General features: G+C 44.0%; 33 non-coding genes across 33 annotated transcripts; all 33 read left to right on the forward strand.

Moving 5' to 3' along the window:
- The first annotated feature begins 351 nt into the window (after nucleotides 1-351).
- On the forward strand, nucleotides 352-470 carry LOC130658795 (5S ribosomal RNA). The gene has a single exon (XR_008986008.1). It is a non-coding gene; the product is annotated as a 5S ribosomal RNA (ribosomal RNA).
- Nucleotides 471-976: 506 nt separating this feature from the next.
- On the forward strand, nucleotides 977-1,095 carry LOC130659251 (5S ribosomal RNA). The gene has a single exon (XR_008986462.1). It is a non-coding gene; the product is annotated as a 5S ribosomal RNA (ribosomal RNA).
- A 506-nt stretch (nucleotides 1,096-1,601) lies between these two features.
- LOC130658513 (5S ribosomal RNA) lies at nucleotides 1,602-1,720 on the forward strand. The gene has a single exon (XR_008985726.1). It is a non-coding gene; the product is annotated as a 5S ribosomal RNA (ribosomal RNA).
- Nucleotides 1,721-2,226: 506 nt separating this feature from the next.
- On the forward strand, nucleotides 2,227-2,345 carry LOC130658918 (5S ribosomal RNA). The gene has a single exon (XR_008986130.1). It is a non-coding gene; the product is annotated as a 5S ribosomal RNA (ribosomal RNA).
- Nucleotides 2,346-2,851: 506 nt separating this feature from the next.
- On the forward strand, nucleotides 2,852-2,970 carry LOC130658514 (5S ribosomal RNA). Its single transcript, XR_008985728.1, has one exon. It is a non-coding gene; the product is annotated as a 5S ribosomal RNA (ribosomal RNA).
- A 506-nt stretch (nucleotides 2,971-3,476) lies between these two features.
- Nucleotides 3,477-3,595, forward strand: LOC130658919 (5S ribosomal RNA). The gene has a single exon (XR_008986131.1). It is a non-coding gene; the product is annotated as a 5S ribosomal RNA (ribosomal RNA).
- Nucleotides 3,596-4,101: 506 nt separating this feature from the next.
- LOC130658515 (5S ribosomal RNA) lies at nucleotides 4,102-4,220 on the forward strand. The gene has a single exon (XR_008985729.1). It is a non-coding gene; the product is annotated as a 5S ribosomal RNA (ribosomal RNA).
- A 507-nt stretch (nucleotides 4,221-4,727) lies between these two features.
- Nucleotides 4,728-4,846, forward strand: LOC130658516 (5S ribosomal RNA). Its single transcript, XR_008985730.1, has one exon. It is a non-coding gene; the product is annotated as a 5S ribosomal RNA (ribosomal RNA).
- A 507-nt stretch (nucleotides 4,847-5,353) lies between these two features.
- Nucleotides 5,354-5,472, forward strand: LOC130658860 (5S ribosomal RNA). The gene has a single exon (XR_008986073.1). It is a non-coding gene; the product is annotated as a 5S ribosomal RNA (ribosomal RNA).
- A 506-nt stretch (nucleotides 5,473-5,978) lies between these two features.
- LOC130658787 (5S ribosomal RNA) lies at nucleotides 5,979-6,097 on the forward strand. The gene has a single exon (XR_008985999.1). It is a non-coding gene; the product is annotated as a 5S ribosomal RNA (ribosomal RNA).
- Nucleotides 6,098-6,603: 506 nt separating this feature from the next.
- LOC130659283 (5S ribosomal RNA) lies at nucleotides 6,604-6,722 on the forward strand. Its single transcript, XR_008986494.1, has one exon. It is a non-coding gene; the product is annotated as a 5S ribosomal RNA (ribosomal RNA).
- Nucleotides 6,723-7,227: 505 nt separating this feature from the next.
- Nucleotides 7,228-7,346, forward strand: LOC130658517 (5S ribosomal RNA). Its single transcript, XR_008985731.1, has one exon. It is a non-coding gene; the product is annotated as a 5S ribosomal RNA (ribosomal RNA).
- Nucleotides 7,347-7,852: 506 nt separating this feature from the next.
- LOC130659131 (5S ribosomal RNA) lies at nucleotides 7,853-7,971 on the forward strand. Its single transcript, XR_008986342.1, has one exon. It is a non-coding gene; the product is annotated as a 5S ribosomal RNA (ribosomal RNA).
- Nucleotides 7,972-8,477: 506 nt separating this feature from the next.
- LOC130658518 (5S ribosomal RNA) lies at nucleotides 8,478-8,596 on the forward strand. Its single transcript, XR_008985732.1, has one exon. It is a non-coding gene; the product is annotated as a 5S ribosomal RNA (ribosomal RNA).
- A 506-nt stretch (nucleotides 8,597-9,102) lies between these two features.
- On the forward strand, nucleotides 9,103-9,221 carry LOC130659132 (5S ribosomal RNA). The gene has a single exon (XR_008986344.1). It is a non-coding gene; the product is annotated as a 5S ribosomal RNA (ribosomal RNA).
- A 506-nt stretch (nucleotides 9,222-9,727) lies between these two features.
- Nucleotides 9,728-9,846, forward strand: LOC130659133 (5S ribosomal RNA). Its single transcript, XR_008986345.1, has one exon. It is a non-coding gene; the product is annotated as a 5S ribosomal RNA (ribosomal RNA).
- Nucleotides 9,847-10,352: 506 nt separating this feature from the next.
- LOC130659147 (5S ribosomal RNA) lies at nucleotides 10,353-10,471 on the forward strand. The gene has a single exon (XR_008986359.1). It is a non-coding gene; the product is annotated as a 5S ribosomal RNA (ribosomal RNA).
- Nucleotides 10,472-10,977: 506 nt separating this feature from the next.
- On the forward strand, nucleotides 10,978-11,096 carry LOC130660563 (5S ribosomal RNA). Its single transcript, XR_008987761.1, has one exon. It is a non-coding gene; the product is annotated as a 5S ribosomal RNA (ribosomal RNA).
- A 506-nt stretch (nucleotides 11,097-11,602) lies between these two features.
- Nucleotides 11,603-11,721, forward strand: LOC130658519 (5S ribosomal RNA). The gene has a single exon (XR_008985733.1). It is a non-coding gene; the product is annotated as a 5S ribosomal RNA (ribosomal RNA).
- A 506-nt stretch (nucleotides 11,722-12,227) lies between these two features.
- Nucleotides 12,228-12,346, forward strand: LOC130659134 (5S ribosomal RNA). Its single transcript, XR_008986346.1, has one exon. It is a non-coding gene; the product is annotated as a 5S ribosomal RNA (ribosomal RNA).
- Nucleotides 12,347-12,852: 506 nt separating this feature from the next.
- On the forward strand, nucleotides 12,853-12,971 carry LOC130659135 (5S ribosomal RNA). The gene has a single exon (XR_008986347.1). It is a non-coding gene; the product is annotated as a 5S ribosomal RNA (ribosomal RNA).
- Nucleotides 12,972-13,477: 506 nt separating this feature from the next.
- LOC130658902 (5S ribosomal RNA) lies at nucleotides 13,478-13,596 on the forward strand. The gene has a single exon (XR_008986115.1). It is a non-coding gene; the product is annotated as a 5S ribosomal RNA (ribosomal RNA).
- A 506-nt stretch (nucleotides 13,597-14,102) lies between these two features.
- Nucleotides 14,103-14,221, forward strand: LOC130660687 (5S ribosomal RNA). The gene has a single exon (XR_008987884.1). It is a non-coding gene; the product is annotated as a 5S ribosomal RNA (ribosomal RNA).
- Nucleotides 14,222-14,727: 506 nt separating this feature from the next.
- On the forward strand, nucleotides 14,728-14,846 carry LOC130658521 (5S ribosomal RNA). Its single transcript, XR_008985734.1, has one exon. It is a non-coding gene; the product is annotated as a 5S ribosomal RNA (ribosomal RNA).
- Nucleotides 14,847-15,353: 507 nt separating this feature from the next.
- Nucleotides 15,354-15,472, forward strand: LOC130658948 (5S ribosomal RNA). Its single transcript, XR_008986161.1, has one exon. It is a non-coding gene; the product is annotated as a 5S ribosomal RNA (ribosomal RNA).
- A 504-nt stretch (nucleotides 15,473-15,976) lies between these two features.
- On the forward strand, nucleotides 15,977-16,095 carry LOC130659300 (5S ribosomal RNA). The gene has a single exon (XR_008986512.1). It is a non-coding gene; the product is annotated as a 5S ribosomal RNA (ribosomal RNA).
- Nucleotides 16,096-16,601: 506 nt separating this feature from the next.
- Nucleotides 16,602-16,720, forward strand: LOC130658980 (5S ribosomal RNA). Its single transcript, XR_008986192.1, has one exon. It is a non-coding gene; the product is annotated as a 5S ribosomal RNA (ribosomal RNA).
- A 505-nt stretch (nucleotides 16,721-17,225) lies between these two features.
- Nucleotides 17,226-17,344, forward strand: LOC130659117 (5S ribosomal RNA). Its single transcript, XR_008986328.1, has one exon. It is a non-coding gene; the product is annotated as a 5S ribosomal RNA (ribosomal RNA).
- Nucleotides 17,345-17,850: 506 nt separating this feature from the next.
- LOC130658909 (5S ribosomal RNA) lies at nucleotides 17,851-17,969 on the forward strand. The gene has a single exon (XR_008986121.1). It is a non-coding gene; the product is annotated as a 5S ribosomal RNA (ribosomal RNA).
- Nucleotides 17,970-18,475: 506 nt separating this feature from the next.
- On the forward strand, nucleotides 18,476-18,594 carry LOC130658783 (5S ribosomal RNA). Its single transcript, XR_008985996.1, has one exon. It is a non-coding gene; the product is annotated as a 5S ribosomal RNA (ribosomal RNA).
- A 506-nt stretch (nucleotides 18,595-19,100) lies between these two features.
- LOC130659137 (5S ribosomal RNA) lies at nucleotides 19,101-19,219 on the forward strand. Its single transcript, XR_008986349.1, has one exon. It is a non-coding gene; the product is annotated as a 5S ribosomal RNA (ribosomal RNA).
- A 506-nt stretch (nucleotides 19,220-19,725) lies between these two features.
- On the forward strand, nucleotides 19,726-19,844 carry LOC130659122 (5S ribosomal RNA). The gene has a single exon (XR_008986334.1). It is a non-coding gene; the product is annotated as a 5S ribosomal RNA (ribosomal RNA).
- A 507-nt stretch (nucleotides 19,845-20,351) lies between these two features.
- Nucleotides 20,352-20,470, forward strand: LOC130658522 (5S ribosomal RNA). Its single transcript, XR_008985735.1, has one exon. It is a non-coding gene; the product is annotated as a 5S ribosomal RNA (ribosomal RNA).
- Nucleotides 20,471-20,904: the final 434 nt, after the last annotated feature.

A 20,904-nucleotide genomic window follows, 5' to 3' on the forward strand; every position in this document is an offset into this window, starting at 1 on the left:
CATACAAACTCGATCTATTGCCGATCATCCAATAACCCTGACGGAATGGCAAATAAAATAAAATTCCGCCGCCTTCCGAGGACTTATATCGCAATCACGTTTCGTAACAGCCAAGCGAGGTTTTACCTTAGCGTTTAAGTCACCACCGACATTTGGCCGCGCAACTATTCTAAGCTCATTCATTTTGACTTAAGGAGGGGGCGAGCGCGGACGCAGGCCCCCACTACCAGAAATTGTACGGTCGAGTTACTGACGTTTGCAGTAATCGGAGAGGTCAGTAACTCAAAGAAATTAAATAAAAAAATTTGATCACAACGTCAAAATAAATTGCACGTATTTGCCCCTACTAATGTCTACGGCCATACCACGATGAACACACCCGTTCTCGTCTGATCACGGAAGTTAAGCATCGTCGGGCCGGAATAGTACTTGGATGGGGGACCGCCTGGGAACTCCCGGTGTCGTAGGCTTTTCATTTTCATTTGTTGCCTTTTCATTTCAATGGCGCTGTGATATATTTCTTGTTATAACAATTAAGGAACGTGGCGGTTGTTGAAAGTGTTTCCTATGACATTTTCCTACGACATTTTCAGGTGATAGTACGAGAAAAAAGAGCTTTCAAATGCATACAAACTCGATCTATTGCCGATCATCCAATAACCCTGACGGAATGGCAAATAAAATAAAATTCCGCCGCCTTCCGAGGACTTATATCGCAATCACGTTTCGTAACAGCCAAGCGAGGTTTTACCTTAGCGTTTAAGTCACCACCGACATTTGGCCGCGCAACTATTCTAAGCTCATTCATTTTGACTTAAGGAGGGGGCGAGCGCGGACGCAGGCCCCCACTACCAGAAATTGTACGGTCGAGTTACTGACGTTTGCAGTAATCGCAGAGGTCAGTAACTCAAAGAAATTAAATAAAAAAATTTGATCACAACGTCAAAATAAATTGCACGTATTTGCCCCTACTAATGTCTACGGCCATACCACGATGAACACACCCGTTCTCGTCTAATCACGGAAGTTAAGCATCGTCGGGCCGGGATAGTACTTGGATGGGGCACCGCCTGGGAATTCCCGGTGTCGTAGGCTTTTCATTTTCATTTGTTGCCTTTTCATTTCAATGGCGCTGTGATATATTTCTTGTTATAACAATTAAGGAACGTGGCGGTTGTTGAAAGTGTTTCCTATGACATTTTCCTACGACATTTTCAGGTGATAGTACGAGGAAGAAGAGCTTTCAAATGCATACAAACTCGATCTATTGCCGATCATCCAATAACCCTGACGGAATGGCAAATAAAATAAAATTCCGCCGCCTTCCGAGGACTTATATCGCAATCACGTTTCGTAACAACCAAGCGAGGTTTTACCTTAGCGTTTAAGTCACCACCGACATTTGGCCGCGCAACTATTCTAAGCTCATTCATTTTGACTTAAGGAGGGGGCGAGCGCGGACGCAGGCCCCCACTACCAGAAATTGTACGGTCGAGTTACTGACGTTTGCAGTAATCGCAGAGGTCAGTAACTCAAAGAAATTAAATAAAAAAATTTGATCACAACGTCAAAATAAATTGCACGTATTTGCCCCTACTAATGTCTACGGCCATACCACGATGAACACACCCGTTCTCGTCTGATCACGGAAGTTAAGCATCGTCGGGCCGGGATAGTACTTGGATGGGGGACCGCCTGGGAACTCCCGGTGTCGTAGGCTTTTCATTTTCATTTGTTGCCTTTTCATTTCAATGGCGCTGTGATATATTTCTTGTTATAACAATTAAGGAACGTGGCGGTTGTTGAAAGTGTTTCCTATGACATTTTCCTACGACATTTTCAGGTGATAGTACGAGAAAAAAGAGCTTTCAAATGCATACAAACTCGATCTATTGCCGATCATCCAATAACCCTGACGGAATGGCAAATAAAATAAAATTCCGCCGCCTTCCGAGGACTTATATCGCAATCACGTTTCGTAACAGCCAAGCGAGGTTTTACCTTAGCGTTTAAGTCACCACCGACATTTGGCCGCGCAACTATTCTAAGCTCATTCATTTTGACTTAAGGAGGGGGCGAGCGCGGACGCAGGCCCCCACTACCAGAAATTGTACGGTCGAGTTACTGACGTTTGCAGTAATCGCAGAGGTCAGTAACTCAAAGAAATTAAATAAAAAAATTTGATCACAACGTCAAAATAAATTGCACGTATTTGCCCCTACTAATGTCTACGGCCATACCACGATGAACACACCCGTTTTCGTCTGATCACGGAAGTTAAGCATCGTCGGGCCGGGATAGTACTTGGATGGGGGACCGCCTGGGAACTCCCGGTGTCGTAGGCTTTTCATTTTTATTTGTTGCCTTTTCATTTCAATGGCGCTGTGATATATTTCTTGTTATAACAATTAAGGAACGTGGCGGTTGTTGAAAGTGTTTCCTATGACATTTTCCTACGACATTTTCAGGTGATAGTACGAGAAAAAAGAGCTTTCAAATGCATACAAACTCGATCTATTGCCGATCATCCAATAACCCTGACGGAATGGCAAATAAAATAAAATTCCGCCGCCTTCCGAGGACTTATATCGCAATCACGTTTCGTAACAGCCAAGCGAGGTTTTACCTTAGCGTTTAAGTCACCACCGACATTTGGCCGCGCAACTATTCTAAGCTCATTCATTTTGACTTAAGGAGGGGGCGGGCGCGGACGCAGGCCCCCACTACCAGAAATTGTACGGTCGAGTTACTGACGTTTGCAGTAATCGCAGAGGTCAGTAACTCAAAGAAATTAAATAAAAAAATTTGATCACAACGTCAAAATAAATTGCACGTATTTGCCCCTACTAATGTCTACGGCCATACCACGATGAACACACCCGTTCTCGTCTGATCACGGAAGTTAAGCATCGTCGGGCCGGGATAGTACTTGGATGGGGGACCGCCTGGGAACTCCCGGTGTCGTAGGCTTTTCATTTTCATTTGTTGCCTTTTCATTTCAATGGCGCTGTGATATATTTCTTGTTATAACAATTAAGGAACGTGGCGGTTGTTGAAAGTGTTTCCTATGACATTTTCCTACGACATTTTCAGGTGATAGTACGAGAAAAAAGAGCTTTCAAATGCATACAAACTCGATCTATTGCCGATCATCCAATAACCCTGACGGAATGGCAAATAAAATAAAATTCCGCCGCCTTCCGAGGACTTATATCGCAATCACGTTTCGTAACAGCCAAGCGAGGTTTTACCTTAGCGTTTAAGTCACCACCGACATTTGGCCGCGCAACTATTCTAAGCTCATTCATTTTGACTTAAGGAGGGGGCGAGCGCGGACGCAGGCCCCCACTACCAGAAATTGTACGGTCGAGTTACTGACGTTTGCAGTAATCGCAGAGGTCAGTAACTCAAAGAAATTAAATAAAAAAATTTGATCACAACGTCAAAATAAATTGCACGTATTTGCCCCTACTAATGTCTACGGCCATACCACGATGAACACACCCGTTTTCGTCTGATCACGGAAGTTAAGCATCGTCGGGCCGGGATAGTACTTGGATGGGGGACCGCCTGGGAACTCCCGGTGTCGTAGGCTTTTCATTTTTATTTGTTGCCTTTTCATTTCAATGGCGCTGTGATATATTTCTTGTTATAACAATTAAGGAACGTGGCGGTTGTTGAAAGTGTTTCCTATGACATTTTCCTACGACATTTTCAGGTGATAGTACGAGAAAAAAGAGCTTTCAAATGCATACAAACTCGATCTATTGCCGATCATCCAATAACCCTGACGGAATGGCAAATAAAATAAAATTCCGCCGCCTTCCGAGGACTTATATCGCAATCACGTTTCGTAACAGCCAAGCGAGGTTTTACCTTAGCGTTTAAGTCACCACCGACATTTGGCCGCGCAACTATTCTAAGCTCATTCATTTTGACTTAAGGAGGGGGCGAGCGCGGACGCAGGCCCCCACTACCAGAAATTGTACGGTCGAGTTACTGACGTTTGCAGTAATCGCAGAGGTCAGTAACTCAAAGAAATTAAATAAAAAAATTTGATCACAACGTCAAAATAAATTGCACGTATTTGCCCCTACTAATGTCTACGGCCATACCACGATGAACACACCCGTTCTCGTCTGATCACGGAAGTTAAGCATCGTCGGGCCGGGATAGTACTTGGATGGGGGACCGCCTGGGAACTCCCGGTGTCGTAGGCTTTTCATTTTCATTTGTTGCCTTTTCATTTCAATGGCGCTGTGATATATTTCTTGTTATAACAATTAAGGAACGTGGCGGTTGTTGAAAGTGTTTCCTATGACATTTTCCTACGACATTTTCAGGTGATAGTACGAGAAAAAAGAGCTTTCAAATGCATACAAACTCGATCTATTGCCGATCATCCAATAACCCTGACGGAATGGCAAATAAAATAAAATTCCGCCGCCTTCCGAGGACTTATATTGCAATCACGTTTCGTAACAGCCAAGCGAGGTTTTACCTTAGCGTTTAAGTCACCACCGACATTTGGCCGCGCAACTATTCTAAGCTCATTCATTTTGACTTAAGGAGGGGGACGAGCGCGGACGCAGGACCCCACTACCAGAAATTGTACGGTCGAGTTACTGACGTTTGGAGTAATTGCAGAGGTCAGTAACTCAAAGAAATTAAATAAAAAAATTTGATCACAACGTCAAAATAAATTGCACGTATTTGCCCCTACTAATGTCTACGGCCATACCACGATGAACACACCCGTTCTCGTCTGATCACGGAAGTTAAGCATCGTCGGGCCGGGATAGTACTTGGATGGGGGACCGCCTGGGAACTCCCGGTGTCGTAGGCTTTTCATTTTCATTTGTTGCCTTTTCATTTCAATGGCGCTGTGATATATTTCTTGTTATAACAATTAAGGAACGTGGCGGTTGTTGAAAGTGTTTCCTATGACATTTTCCTACGACATTTTCAGGTGATAGTACGAGAAAAAAGAGCTTTCAAATGCATACAAACTCGATCTATTGCCGATCATCCAATAACCCTGACGGAATGGCAAATAAAATAAAATTCCGCCGCCTTCCGAGGACTTATATCGCAATCACGTTTCGTAACAGCCAAGCGAGGTTTTACCTTAGCGTTTAAGTCACCACCGACATTTGACCGCGCAACTATTCTAAGCTCATTCATTTTGACTTAAGGAGGGGGACAAGCGCGGACGCAGGCCCCCACTACCAGAAATTGTACGGTCGAGTTACTAACGTTTGCAGTAATCGCAGAGGTCAGTAACTCAAAGAAATTAAATAAAAAAATTTGATCACAACGTCAAAATAAATTGCACGTATTTGCCCCTACTAATGTCTACGGCCATACCACGATGAACACACCCGTTCTCGTCTGATCACGGAAGTTAAGCATCGTCGGGCCGGGATAGTACTTGGATGGGGGACCGCCTGGGAACTCCCGGTGTCGTAGGTTTTCATTTTCATTTGTTGCCTTTTCATTTCAATGGCGCTGTGATATATTTCTTGTTATAACAATTAAGGAACGTGGCGGTTGTTGAAAGTGTTTCCCATGACATTTTCCTACGACATTTTCAGGTGATAGTACGAGAAAAAAGAGCTTTCAAATGCATACAAACTCGGTCTATTGCCGATCATCCAATAACCCTGACGGAATCGCAAATAAAATAAAATTCCGCCGCCTTCCGAGGACTTATATCGCAATCACGTTTCGTAACAGCCAAGCGAGGTTTTACCTTAGCGTTTAAGTCACCACCGACATTTGGCCGCGCAACTATTCTAAGTTCAATCATTTTGACATAAGGAGGGGGACGAGCGCGGACGCAGGCCCCCACTACCAGAAATTGTACGGTCGAGTTACTGACGTTTGCAGTAATAGCAGAGGTCAGTAACTCAAAGAAATTAAATAAAAAAATTTGATCACAACGTCAAAATAAATTGCACGTATTTGCCCCTACTAATGTCTACGGCCATACCACGATGAACACACCCGTTCTCGTCTGATCACGGAAGTTAAGCATCGTCGGGCCGGGATAGTACTTGGATGGGGGACCGCCTGGGAACTCCCGGTGTTGTAGGCTTTTCATTTTCATTTGTTGCCTTTTCATTTCAATGGCGCTGTGATATATTTCTTGTTATAACAATTAAGGAACGTGGCGGTTGTTGAAAGTGTTTCCCATGACATTTTCCTACGACATTTTCAGGTGATAGTACGAGAAAAAAGAGCTTTCAAATGCATACAAACTCGGTCTATTGCCGATCATCCAATAACCCTGACGGAATGGCAAATAAAATAAAATTCCTCCGCCTTCCGAGGACTTATATCGCAATCACGTTTCGTAACAGCCAAGCGAGGTTTTACCTTAGCGTTTAAGTCACCACCGACATTTGGCCGCGCAACTATTCTAAGCTCATTCATTTTGACTTAAGGAGGGGGCGAGCGCGGACGCAGGCCCCCACTACCAGAAATTGTACGGTCGAGTTACTGACGTTTGCAGTAATCGCAGAGGTCAGTAACTCAAAGAAATTAAATAAAAAAATTTGATCACAACGTCAAAATAAATTGCACGTATTTGCCCCTACTAATGTCTACGGCCACACCACGATGAACACACCCGTTCTCGTCTGATCACGCAAGTTAAGCATCGTCGGGCCGGGATAGTACTTGGATGGGGGACCGCCTGGGAACTCCCGGTGTCGTAGGCTTTTCATTTTCATTTGTTGCCTTTTCATTTCAATGGCGCTGTGATATATTTCTTGTTATAACAATTAAGGAACGTGGCGGTTGTTGAAAGTGTTTCCTATGACATTTTCCTACGACATTTTCAGGTGATAGTACGAGAAAAAAAAGCTTTCAAATGCATACAAACTCGATCTATTGCCGATCATCCAACAACCCTGACGGAATGGCAAATAAAATAAAATTCCGCCGCCTTCCGAGGACTTATATCGCAATCACGTTTCGTAACAGCCAAGCGAGGTTTTACCTTAGCGTTTAAGTCACCACCGACATTTGGCCGCGCAACTATTCTAAGCTCATTCATTTTGACTTAAGGAGGGGGCGAGCGCGGACGCAGGCCCCCACTACCAGAAATTGTACGGTCGAGTTACTGACGTTTGCAGTAATCGCAGAGGTCAGTAACTCAAAGAAATTAAATAAAAAATTTGATCACAACGTCAAAATAAATTGCACGTATTTGCCCCTACTAATGTCTACGGCCATACCACGATGAACACACCCGTTCTCGTCTGATCACGGAAGTTAAGCATCGTCGGGCCGGGATAGTACTTGGATGGGGGACCGCCTGGGAACTCCCGGTGTCGTAGGCTTTTCATTTTCATTTGTTGCCTTTTCATTTCAATGGCGCTGTGATATATTTCTTGTTATAACAATTAAGGAACGTGGCGGTTGTTGAAAGTGTTTCCTATGACATTTTCCTACGACATTTTCAGGTGATAGTACGAGAAAAAAGAGCTTTCAAATGCATACAAACTCGATCTATTGCCGATCATCCAATAACCCTGACGGAATGGCAAATAAAATAAAATTCCGCCGCCTTCCGAGGACTTATATCGCAATCACGTTTCGTAACAGCCAAGCGAGGTTTTACCTTAGCGTTTAAATCACCACCGACATTTGGCTGCGCAACTATTCTAAGCTCATTCATTTTGACTTAAGGAGGGGGCGAGCGCGGACGCAGGCCCCCACTACCAGAAATTGTACGGTCGAGTTACTGACGTTTGCAGTAATCGCAGAGGTCAGTAACTCAAAGAAATTAAATAAAAAAATTTGATCATAACGTCAAAATAAATTGCACGTATTTGCCCCTACTAATGTCTACGGCCATACCACGATGAACACACCCGTTCTCGTCTGATCACGCAAGTTAAGCATCGTCGGGCCGGGATAGTACTTGGATGGGGGACCGCCTGGGAACTCCCGGTGTCGTAGGCTTTTCATTTTCATTTGTTGCCTTTTCATTTCAATGGCGCTGTGATATATTTCTTGTTATAACAATTAAGGAACGTGGCGGTTGTTGAAAGTGTTTCCTATGACATTTTCCTACGACATTTTCAGGTGATAGTACGAGAAAAAAAAGCTTTCAAATGCATACAAACTCGATCTATTGCCGATCATCCAACAACCCTGACGGAATGGCAAATAAAATAAAATTCCGCCGCCTTCCGAGGACTTATATCGCAATCACGTTTCGTAACAGTCAAGCGAGGTTTTACCTTAGCGTTTAAGTCACCACCGACATTTGGCCGCGCAACTATTCTAAGCTCATTCATTTTGACTTAAGGAGGGGGCGAGCGCGGACGCAGGCCCCCACTACCAGAAATTGTACGGTCGAGTTACTGACGTTTGCAGTAATCGCAGAGGTCAGTAACTCAAAGAAATTAAATAAAAAAATTTGATCACAACGTCAAAATAAATTGCACGTATTTGCCCCTACTAATGTCTACGGCCATACCACGATGAACACACCCGTTCTCGTCTGATCACGGAAGTTAAGCATCGTCGGGCCGGGATAGTACTTGGATGGGGGACCGCCTGGGAACTCCCGGTGTCGTAGGCTTTTCATTTTCATTTGTTGCCTTTTCATTTCAATGGCCCTGTGATATATTTCTTGTTATAACAATTAAGGAACGTGGCGGTTGTTAAAAGTGTTTCCTATGACATTTTCCTACGACATTTTCAGGTGATAGTACGAGAAAAAAGAGCTTTCAAATGCATACAAATTCGATCTATTGCCGATCATCCAATAACCCTGACGGAATGGCAAATAAAATAAAATTCCGCCGCTTTCCGAGGACTTATATCGCAATCACGTTTCGTAACAGCCAAGCGAGGTTTTACCTTAGCGTTTAAGTCACCACCGACATTTGGCCGCGCAACTATTCTAAGCTCATTCATTTTGACTTAAGGAGGGGGCGAGCGCGGACGCAGGCTCCCACTACCAGAAATTGTACGGTCGAGTTACTGACGTTTGCAGTAATCGCAGAGGTCAGTAACTCAAAGAAATTAAATAAAAAAATTTGATCACAACGTCAAAATAAATTGCACGTATTTGCCCCTACTAATGTCTACGGCCATACCACGATGAACACACCCGTTCTCGTCTGATCACGCAAGTTAAGCATCGTCGGGCCGGGATAGTACTTGGATGGGGGACCGCCTGGGAACTCCCGGTGTCGTAGGCTTTTCATTTTCATTTGTTGCCTTTTCATTTCAATGGCGCTGTGATATATTTCTTGTTATAACAATTAAGGAACGTGGCGGTTGTTGAAAGTGTTTCCTATGACATTTTCCTACGACATTTTCAGGTGATAGTACGAGAAAAAAAAGCTTTCAAATGCATACAAACTCGATCTATTGCCGATCATCCAACAACCCTGACGGAATGGCAAATAAAATAAAATTCCGCCGCCTTCCGAGGACTTATATCGCAATCACGTTTCGTAACAGTCAAGCGAGGTTTTACCTTAGCGTTTAAGTCACCACCGACATTTGGCCGCGCAACTATTCTAAGCTCATTCATTTTGACTTAAGGAGGGGGCGAGCGCGGACGCAGGCCCCCACTACCAGAAATTGTACGGTCGAGTTACTGACGTTTGCAGTAATCGCAGAGGTCAGTAACTCAAAGAAATTAAATAAAAAAATTTGATCACAACGTCAAAATAAATTGCACGTATTTGCCCCTACTAATGTCTACGGCCATACCACGATGAACACACCCGTTCTCGTCTGATCACGCAAGTTAAGCATCGTCGGGCCGGGATAGTACTTGGATGGGGGACCGCCTGGGAACTCCCGGTGTCGTAGGCTTTTCATTTTCATTTGTTGCCTTTTCATTTCAATGGCGCTGTGATATATTTCTTGTTATAACAATTAAGGAACGTGGCGGTTGTTGAAAGTGTTTCCTATGACATTTTCCTACGACATTTTCAGGTGATAGTACGAGAAAAAAAAGCTTTCAAATGCATACAAACTCGATCTATTGCCGATCATCCAACAACCCTGACGGAATGGCAAATAAAATAAAATTCCGCCGCCTTCCGAGGACTTATATCGCAATCACGTTTCGTAACAGTCAAGCGAGGTTTTACCTTAGCGTTTAAGTCACCACCGACATTTGGCCGCGCAACTATTCTAAGCTCATTCATTTTGACTTAAGGAGGGGGCGAGCGCGGACGCAGGCCCCCACTACCAGAAATTGTACGGTCGAGTTACTGACGTTTGCAGTAATCGCAGAGGTCAGTAACTCAAAGAAATTAAATAAAAAAATTTGATCACAACGTCAAAATAAATTGCACGTATTTGCCCCTACTAATGTCTACGGCCATACCACGATGAACACACCCGTTCTCGTCTGATCACGGAAGTTAAGCATCGTCTGGCCGGGATAGTACTTGGATGGGGGACCGCCTGGGAACTCCCGGTGTCGTAGGCTTTTCATTTTCATTTGTTGCCTTTTCATTTCAATGGCCCTGTGATATATTTCTTGTTATAACAATTAAGGAACGTGGCGGTTGTTAAAAGTGTTTCCTATGACATTTTCCTACGACATTTTCAGGTGATAGTACGAGAAAAAAGAGCTTTCAAATGCATACAAATTCGATCTATTGCCGATCATCCAATAACCCTGACGGAATGGCAAATAAAATAAAATTCCGCCGCCTTCCGAGGACTTATATCGCAATCACGTTTCGTAACAGCCAAGCGAGGTTTTACCTTAGCGTTTAAGTCACCACCGACATTTGGCCGCGCAACTATTCTAAGCTCATTCATTTTGACTTAAGGAGGGGGCGAGCGCGGACGCAGGCCCCCACTACCAGAAATTTTACGGTCGAGTTACTGACGTTTGCAGTACTCGCAGAGGTCAGTAACTCAAAGAAATTAAATAAAAAAATTTGATCACAACGTCAAAATAAATTGCACGTATTTGCCCCTACTAATGTCTACGGCCATACCACGATGAACACACCCGTTCTCGTCAGATCACGGAAGTTAAGCATCGTCGGGCCGGGATAGTACTTGGATGGGGGACCGCCTGGGAACTCCCGGTGTCGTAGGCTTTTCATTTTCATTTGTTGCCTTTTCATTTCAATGGCGCTGTGATATATTTCTTGTTATAACAATTAAGGAACATGGCGGTTGTTGAAAGTGTTTCCTATGACATTTTCCTACGACATTTTCAGGTGATAGTACGAGAAAAAAGAGCTTTCAAATGCATACAAACTCGATCTATTGCCGATCATCCAATAACCCTGACGGAATGGCAAATAAAATAAAATTCCGCCGCCTTCCGAGGACTTATATCGCAATCACGTTTCGTAACAGCCAAGCGAGGTTTTACCTTAGCGTTTAAGTCACCACCGACATTTGGCCGCGCAACTATTCTAAGCTCATTCATTTTGACTTAAGGAGGGGGCGAGCGCGGACGCAGGCCCCCACTACCAGAAATTGTACGGTCGAGTTACTGACGTTTGCAGTAATCGCAGAGGTCAGTAACTCAAAGAAATTAAATAAAAAAATTTGATCACAACGTCAAAATAAATTGCACGTATTTGCCCCTACTAATGTCTACGGCCATACCACGATGAACACACCCGTTCTCGTCTGATCACGGAAGTTAAGCATCGTCGGGCCGGGATAGTACTTGGATGGGGGACCGCCTGGGAACTCCCGGTGTCGTAGGCTTTTCATTTTCATTTGTTGCCTTTTCATTTCAATGGCGCTGTGATATATTTCTTGTTATAACAATTAAGGAACGTGGCGGTTGTTGAAAGTGTTTCCTATGACATTTTCCTACGACATTTTCAGGTGATAGTACGAGAAAAAAGAGCTTTCAAATGCATACAAACTCGATCTATTGCCGATCATCCAATAACCCTGACGGAATGGCAAATAAAATAAAATTCCGCCGCCTTCCGAGGACTTATATCGCAATCACGTTTCGTAACAGCCAAGCGAGGTTTTACCTTAGCGTTTAAGTCACCACCGACATTTGGCCGCGCAACTATTCTAAGCTCATTCATTTTGTCTTAAGGAGGGGGCGAGCGCGGACGCAGGCCCCCACTACCAGAAATTGTACGGTCGAGTTACTGACGTTTGCAGTAATCGCAGAGGTCAGTAACTCAAAGAAATTAAATAAAAAAATTTGATCACAACGTCAAAATAAATTGCACGTATTTGCCCCTACTAATGTCTACGGCCATACCACGATGAACACACCCGTTCTCGTCTGATCACGCAAGTTAAGCATCGTCGGGCCGGGATAGTACTTGGATGGGGGACCGCCTGGGAACTCCCGGTGTCGTAGGCTTTTCATTTTCATTTGTTGCCTTTTCATTTCAATGGCGCTGTGATATATTTCTTGTTATAACAATTAAGGAACGTGGCGGTTGTTGAAAGTGTTTCCTATGACATTTTCCTACGACATTTTCAGGTGATAGTACGAGAAAAAAGAGCTTTCAAATGCATACAAACTCGATCTATTGCCGATCATCCAACAACCCTGACGGAATGGCAAATAAAATAAAATTCCGCCGCCTTCCGAGGACTTATATCGCAATCACGTTTCGTAACAGTCAAGCGAGGTTTTACCTTAGCGTTTAAGTCACCACCGACATTTGGCCGCGCAACTATTCTAAGCTCATTCATTTTGACTTAAGGAGGGGGCGAGCGCGGACGCAGGCCCCCACTACCAGAAATTGTACGGTCGAGTTACTGACGTTTGCAGTAATCGCAGAGGTCAGTAACTCAAAGAAATTAAATAAAAAAATTTGATCACAACGTCAAAATAAATTGCACGTATTTGCCCCTACTAATGTCTACGGCCATACCACGATGAACACACCCGTTCTCGTCTGATCACGCAAGTTAAGCATCGTCGGGCCGGGATAGTACTTGGATGGGGGACCGCCTGGGAACTCCCGGTGTCGTAGGCTTTTCATTTTCATTTGTTGCCTTTTCATTTCAATGGCGCTGTGATATATTTCTTGTTATAACAATTAAGGAACGTGGCGGTTGTTGAAAGTGTTTCCTATGACATTTTCCTACGACATTTTCAGGTGATAGTACGAGAAAAAAAAGCTTTCAAATGCATACAAACTCGATCTATTGCCGATCATCCAACAACCCTGACGGATAGGCAAATAAAATAAAATTCCGCCGCCTTCCGAGGACTTATGTCGCAATCACGTTTCGTAACAGTCAAGCGAGGTTTTACCTTAGCGTTTCAGTCACCACCGACATTTGGCCGCGCAACTATTCTAAGCTCATTCATTTTGACATAAGGAGGGGGCGAGCGCGGACGCAGGCCCCCACTACCAGAAATTGTACGGTCGAGTTACTGACGTTTGCAGTAATCGCAGAGGTCAGTAACTCAAAGAAATTAAATAAAAAAATTTGATCACAACGTCAAAATAAATTGCACGTATTTGCCCCTACTAATGTCTACGGCCATACCACGATGAACACACCTGTTCTCGTCTGATCACGGAAGTTAAGCATCGTCGGGCCGGGATAGTACTTGGATGGGGGACCGCCTGGGAACTCCCGGTGTCGTAGGCTTTTCATTTTCATTTGTTGCCTTTTCATTTCAATGGCCCTGTGATATATTTCTTGTTATAACAATTAAGGAACGTGGCGGTTGTTTAAAGTGTTTCCTATGACATTTTCCTACGACATTTTCAGGTGATAGTACGAGAAAAAAGAGCTTTCAAATGCATACAAATTCGATCTATTGCCGATCATCCAATAACCCTGACGGAATGGCAAATAAAGTAAAATTCCGCCGCCTTCCGAGGACTTATATCGCAATCACGTTTCGTAACAGCCAAGCGAGGTTTTACCTTAGCGTTTAAGTCACCACCGACATTTGGCCGCGCAACTATTCTAAGCTCATTCATTTTGACTTAAGGAGGGGGCGAGCGCGGACGCAGGCCCCCACTACCAGAAATTGTACGGTCGAGTTACTGACGTTTGCAGTAATCGCAGAGGTCAGTAACTCAAAGAAATTAAATAAAAAAATTTGATCACAACGTCAAAATAAATTGCACGTATTTGCCCCTACTAAAGTCTACGGCCATACCACGATGAACACACCCGTTCTCGTCAGATCACGGAAGTTAAGCATCGTCGGGCCGGGATAGTACTTGGATGGGGGACCGCCTGGGAACTCCCGGTGTCGTAGGCTTTTCATTTTCATTTGTTGCCTTTTCATTTCAATGGCGCTGTGATATATTTCTTGTTATAACAATTAAGGAACATGGCGGTTGTTGAAAGTGTTTCCTATGACATTTTCCTACGACATTTTCAGGTGATAGTACGACAAAAAAGAGCTTTCAAATGCATACAAACTCGATCTATTGCCGATCATCCAATAACCCTGACGGAATGGCAAATAAAATAAAATTCCGCCGCCTTCCGAGGACTTATATCGCAATCACGTTTCGTAACAGCCAAGCGAGGTTTTACCTTAGCGTTTAAGTCACCACCGACATTTGGCCGCGCAACTATTCTAAGCTCATTCATTTTGACTTAAGGAGGGGGCGAGCGCGGACGCAGGCCCCCACTACCAGAAATTGTACGGTCGAGTTACTGACGTTTGCAGTAATCGCAGAGGTCAGTAACTCAAAGAAATTAAATAAAAAAATTTGATCACAACGTCAAAATAAATTGCACGTATTTGCCCCTACTAATGTCTACGGCCATACCACGATGAACACACCCGTTCTCGTCTGATCACGGAAGTTAAGCATCGTCGGGCCGGGATAGTACTTGGATGGGGGACCGCCTGGGAACTCCCGGTGTCGTAGGCTTTTCATTTTCATTTGTTGCCTTTTCATTTCAATGGCGCTGTGATATATTTCTTGTTATAACAATTAAAGAACGTGGCGGTTGTTGAAAGTGTTTCCTATGACATTTTCCTACGACATTTTCAGGTGATAGTACGTGAAAAAAGAGCTTTCAAATGCATACAAACTCGATCTATTGCCGATCATCCAATAACCCTGACGGAATGGCAAATAAAATAAAATTCCGCCGCCTTCCGAGGACTTATATCGCAATCACGTTTCGTAACAGCCAAGCGAGGTTTTACCTTAGCGTTTAAGTCACCACCGACATTTGGCCGCGCAACTATTCTAAGCTCATTCATTTTGACTTAAGAAGGGGGCGAGCGCGGACGCAGGCCCCCACTACCAGAAATTGTACGGTCGAGTTACTGACGTTTGCAGTAATCGCAGAGGTCAGTAACTCAAAGAAATTAAATAAAAAAATTTGATTACAACGTCAAAATAAATTGCACGTATTTTGCCCCTACTAATGTCTACGGCCATACCACAATGAACACACCCGTTCTCGTCTGATCACGGAAGTTAAGCATCGTCGGGCCGGGATAGTACTTGGATGGGGGACCGCCTGGGAACTCCCGGTGTCGTAGGCTTTTCATTTTCATTTGTTGCCTTTTCATTTCAATGGCGCTGTGATATATTTCTTGTTATAACAATTAAGGAACGTGGCGGTTGTTGAGAGTGTTTCCTATGACATTTTCCTACGACATTTTCAGGTGATAGTACGAGAAAAAAGTGCTTTCAAATGCATACAAACTCGATCTATTGCCGATCATCCAATAACCCTGACGGAATGGCAAATAAAATAAAATTCCGCGCCTTTCGAGGACTTATATCGCAATCACGTTTCGTAACAGCCAAGCGAGGTATTACCTTAGCGTTTAAGTCACCACCGACATTTGGCCGCGCAACTATTCTAAGCTCATTCATTTTGACTTAAGGAGGGGCGAGCGCGGACGCAGGCCCCCACTACCAGAAATTGTACGGTCGAGTTACTGACGTTTGCAGTAATCGCAGAGGTCAGTAACTCAAAGAAAATAAATAAAAAAACTTGATCACAACGTCAAAATAAATTGCACGTATTTGCCCCTACTAATGTCTACGGCCATACCACGATGAACACACCCGTTCTCGTCTCATCACGGAAGTTAAGCATCGTCGGGCCGGGATAGTACTTGGATGGGGGACCGCCTGGGAACTCCCGGTGTCGTAGGCTTTTCATTTTCATTTGTTGCCTTTTCATTTCAATGGCGCTGTGTTATATTTCTTGTTATAACAATTAAGGAACGTGGCGGTTGTTGAAAGTGTTTCCTATGACATTTTCCTACGACATTTTCAGGTGATAGTACGAGAAAAAAGAGCTTTCAAATGCATACAAACTCGATCTATTGCCGATCATCCAATAACCCTGACGGAATGGCAAATAAAATAAAATTCCGCCGCCTTCCGAGGACTTATATCGCAATCACGTTTCGTAACAGCCAAGCGAGGTTTTACCTTAGCGTTTAAGTCACCACCGACATTTGGCCGCGAAACTATTCTAAGCTCATTCATTTTGACTTAAGGAGGGGGCGAGCGCGGACGCAGGCCCCCACTACCAGAAATTGTACGGTCGAGTTACTGACGTTTGCAATAATCGCAGAGGTCAGTAACTCAAAGAAATTAAATAAAAAAATTTGATCACAACGTCAAAATAAATTGCACGTATTTGCCCCTACTAATGTCTACGGCCATACCACGATGAACACACCCGTTCTCGTCTGATCACGGAAGTTAAGCATCGTCGGGCCGGGATAGTACTTGGATGGGGGACCGCCTGGGAACTCCCGGTGTCATAGGCTTTTCATTTTCATTTGTTGCCTTTTCATTTCAATGGCGCTGTGATATGTTTCTTGTTATAACAATTAAGGAACGTGGCGGTTGTTGAAAGTGTTTCCTATGACATTTTCCTACGACATTTTCAGGTGATAGTAGGAGAAAAAAGAGCTTTCAAATGCATACAAACTCGATCTATTGCCGATCATCCAATAACCCTGACGGAATGGCAAATAAAATAAAATTCCGCCGCCTTCCGAGGACTTATATCGCAATCACGTTTCGTAACAGCCAAGCGAGGTTTTACCTTAGCGTTTAAGTCACCACCGACATTTGGCCGCGCAACTATTCTAAGCTCATTCATTTTGACTTAAGGAGGGGCGAGCGCGGACGCAGGCCCCCACTACCAGAAATTGTACGGTCGAGTTACTGACGTTTGCAGTAATCGCAGAGGTCAGTAACTCAAAGAAATTAAATAAAAAAATTTGATCACAACGTCAAAATAAATTGCACGTATTTGCCCCTACTAATGTCTACGGCCATACCACGATGAACACACCCGCTCTCGTCTGATCACGGAAGTTAAGCATCGTCGGGCCGGGATAGTACTTGGATGGGGGACCACCTGGGAACTCCCGGTGTTGTAGGCTTTTCATTTTCATTTGTTGCCTTTTCATTTCAATGGCGCTGTGGTATATTTCTTGTTATAACAATTAAGGAACTTGGCGGTTGTTGAAAGTGTTTCCTATGACATTTTCCTACGACATTTTCAGGTGATAGTACGAGAAAAAAGAGCTTTCAAATGCATACAAACTCGATCTATTGCCGATCATCTAATAACCCTGACGGAATGGCAAATAAAATAAAATTCCGCCGCCTTCCGAGGACTTATATCGCAATCACGTTTCGTAACAGCCAAGCGAGGTTTTACCTTAGCGTTTAAGTCACCACCGACATTTGGCCGCGCAACTATTCTAAGCTCATTCATTTTGACTTAAGGAGGGGGCGAGCGCGGACGCAGGCCCCCACTACCAGAAATTGTACGGTCGAGTTACTGACGTTTGCAGTAATCGCAGAGGTCAGTAACTCAAAGAAATTAAATAAAAAAATTTGATCACAACGTCAAAATAAATTGCACGTATTTGCCCCTACTAATGTCTACGGCCATTCCACGATGAACACACCCGTTCTCGTCTGATCACGGAAGTTAAGCATCGTCGGGCCGGGATAGTACTTGGATGGGGGACCGCCTGGGAACTCCCGGTGTCGTAGGCTTTTCATTTTCATTTGTTGCCTTTTCATTTCAATGGCGCTGTGATATATTTCTTGTTATAACAATTAAGGAACGTGGCGGTTGTTGAAAGTGTTTCCTATGAGATTTTCCTACGACATTTTCAGGTGATAGTACGAGAAAAAAGAGCTTTCAAATGCATACAAACTCGATCTATTGCCGATCATCCAATAACCCTGACGGAATGGCAAATAAAATAAAATTCCGCCGCCTTCCGAGGACTTATATCGCAATCACGTTTCGTAACAGCCAAGCGAGGTTTTACCTTAGCGTTTAAGTCACCACCGACATTTGGCCGCGCAACTATTCTAAGCTCATTCATTTTGACTTAAGGAGGGGGCGAGCGCGGACGCAGGCCCCCACTACCAGAAATTGTACGGTCGAGTTACTGACGTTTGCAGTAATCGCAGAGGTCAGTAACTCAAAGAAATTAAATAAAAAAATTTGATCACAACGTCAAAATAAATTGCACGTATTTGCCCCTACTAATGTCTACGGCCATACCACGATGAACACACCCGTTCTCGTCTGATCACGGAAGTTAAGCATCGTCGGGCCGGGATAGTACTTGGATGGGGGACCACCTGGGAACTCCCGGTGTTGTAGGCTTTTCATTTTCATTTGTTGCCTTTTCATTTCAATGGCGCTGTGGTATATTTCTTGTTATAACAATTAAGGAACTTGGCGGTTGTTGAAAGTGTTTCCTATGACATTTTCCTACGACATTTTCAGGTGATAGTACGAGAAAAAAGAGCTTTCAAATGCATACAAACTCGATCTATTGCCGATCATCCAATAACCCTGACGGAATGGCAAATAAAATAAAATTCCGCCGCCTTCCGAGGACTTATATCGCAATCACGTTTCGTAACAGCCAAGCGAGGTTTTACCTTAGCGTTTAAGTCACCACCGACATTTGGCCGCGCAACAATTCTAAGCTCATTCATTCTGACTTAAGGAGGGGGCGAGCGCGGACGCAGGCCCCCACTACCAGAAATTGTACGGTCGAGTTACTGACGTTTGCAGTAATCGCAGAGGTCAGTAACTCAAAGAAATTAAATAAAAAAATTTGATCACAACGTCAAAATAAATTGCACGTATTTGCCCCTACTAATGTCTACGGCCATACCACGATGAACACACCCGTTCTCGTCTGATCACGCAAGTTAAGCATCGTCGGGCCGGGATAGTACTTGGATGGGGGACCGCCTGGGAACTCCCGGTGTCGTAGGCTTTTCATTTTCATTTGTTGCCTTTTCATTTCAATGGCGCTGTGATATATTTCTTGTTATAACAATTAAGGAACGTGGCGGTTGTTGAAAGTGTTTCCTATGACATTTTCCTACGACATTTTCAGGTGATAGTACGAGAAAAAAGAGCTTTCAAATGCATACAAACTCGATCTATTGCCGATCATCCAATAACCCTGACGGAATGGCAAATAAAGTAAAATTCCGCCGCCTTCCGAGGACTTATATCGCAATCACGTTTCGTAACAGCCAAGCGAGGTTTTACCTTAGCGTTTAAGTCACCACCGACATTTGGCCGCACAACAATTCTAAGCTCATTCATTCTGACTTAAGGAGGGGGCGAGCGCGGACGCAGGCCCCCACTACCAGAAATTGTACGGTCGAGTTACTGACGTTTGCAGTAATCGCAGAGGTCAGTAACTCAAAGAAATTAAATAAAAAAATTTGATCACAACGTCAAAATAAATTGCACGTATTTGCCCCTACTAATGTCTACGGCCATACCACGATGAACACACCCGTTCTCGTCTAATCACGGAAGTTAAGCATCGTCGGGCCGGGATAGTACTTGGATGGGGGACCGCCTGGGAACTCCCGGTGTCGTAGGCTTTTCATTTTCATTTGTTGCCTTTTCATTTCAATGGCGCTGTGATATATTTCTTGTTATAACAATTAAGGAACGTAGCGGTTGTTGAAAGTGTTTCCTATGACATTTTCCTACGACATTTTCAGGTGATAGTACGAGAAAAAAGAGCTTTCAAATGCATACAAACTCGATCTATTGCCGATCATCCAATAACCCTGACGGAATGGCAAATAAAATAAAATTCCGCCGCCTTCCGAGGACTTATATTGCAATCACTTTTCGTAACAGCCAAGCGAGGTTTTACCTTAGCGTTTAAGTCACCACCGACATTTGGCCGCGCAACTATTCTAAGCTCATTCATTTTGACTTAAGGAGGGGGACGAGCGCGGACGCAGGCCCCCACTACCAGAAATTGTACGGTCGAGTTACTGACGTTTGCAGTAATCGCAGAGGTCAGTAACTCAAAGAAATTAAATAAAACAATTTGATCACAACGTCAAAATAAATTGCACGTATTTGCTCCTACTAATGTCTACGGCCATACCACGATGAACACACCCGTTCTCGTCTGATCACGGAAGTTAAGCATCGTCGGGCCGGGATAGTACTTGGATGGGGGACCGCCTGGGAACTCCCGGTGTCGTAGGCTTTTCATTTTCAATTGTTGCCTTTTCATTTCAATGGCGCTGTGATATATTTCTTGTTATAACAATTAAGGAACGTGGCGGTTGTTGAAAGTGTTTCCTATGACATTTTCCTACGACATTTTCAGGTGATAGTACGAGAAAAAAGAGCTTTCAAATGCATACAAACTCAATCTATTGCCGATCATCCAATAAACCTGACGGAATGGCAAATAAAATAAAATTCCGCCGCCTTCCGAGGACTTATATCGCAATCACGTTTCGTAACAGCCAACCGAGGTTTTACCTTAGCGTTTAAGTCACCACCGACATTTGGCCGCGCAACTATTCTAAGCTCATTTATTTTGACTTAAGGAGGGGACGAGCGCGGACGCAGGCCCCCACTACCAGAATCTGTACGGTTGAGTTACTGACGTTTGCAGTAATCGCAGAGGTCAGT

The sequence above is a fragment of the Hydractinia symbiolongicarpus genome, chromosome 9 (assembly GCF_029227915.1).
Source record: "Hydractinia symbiolongicarpus strain clone_291-10 chromosome 9, HSymV2.1, whole genome shotgun sequence".
NCBI classification, from domain to species: domain Eukaryota; kingdom Metazoa; phylum Cnidaria; class Hydrozoa; order Anthoathecata; family Hydractiniidae; genus Hydractinia; species Hydractinia symbiolongicarpus.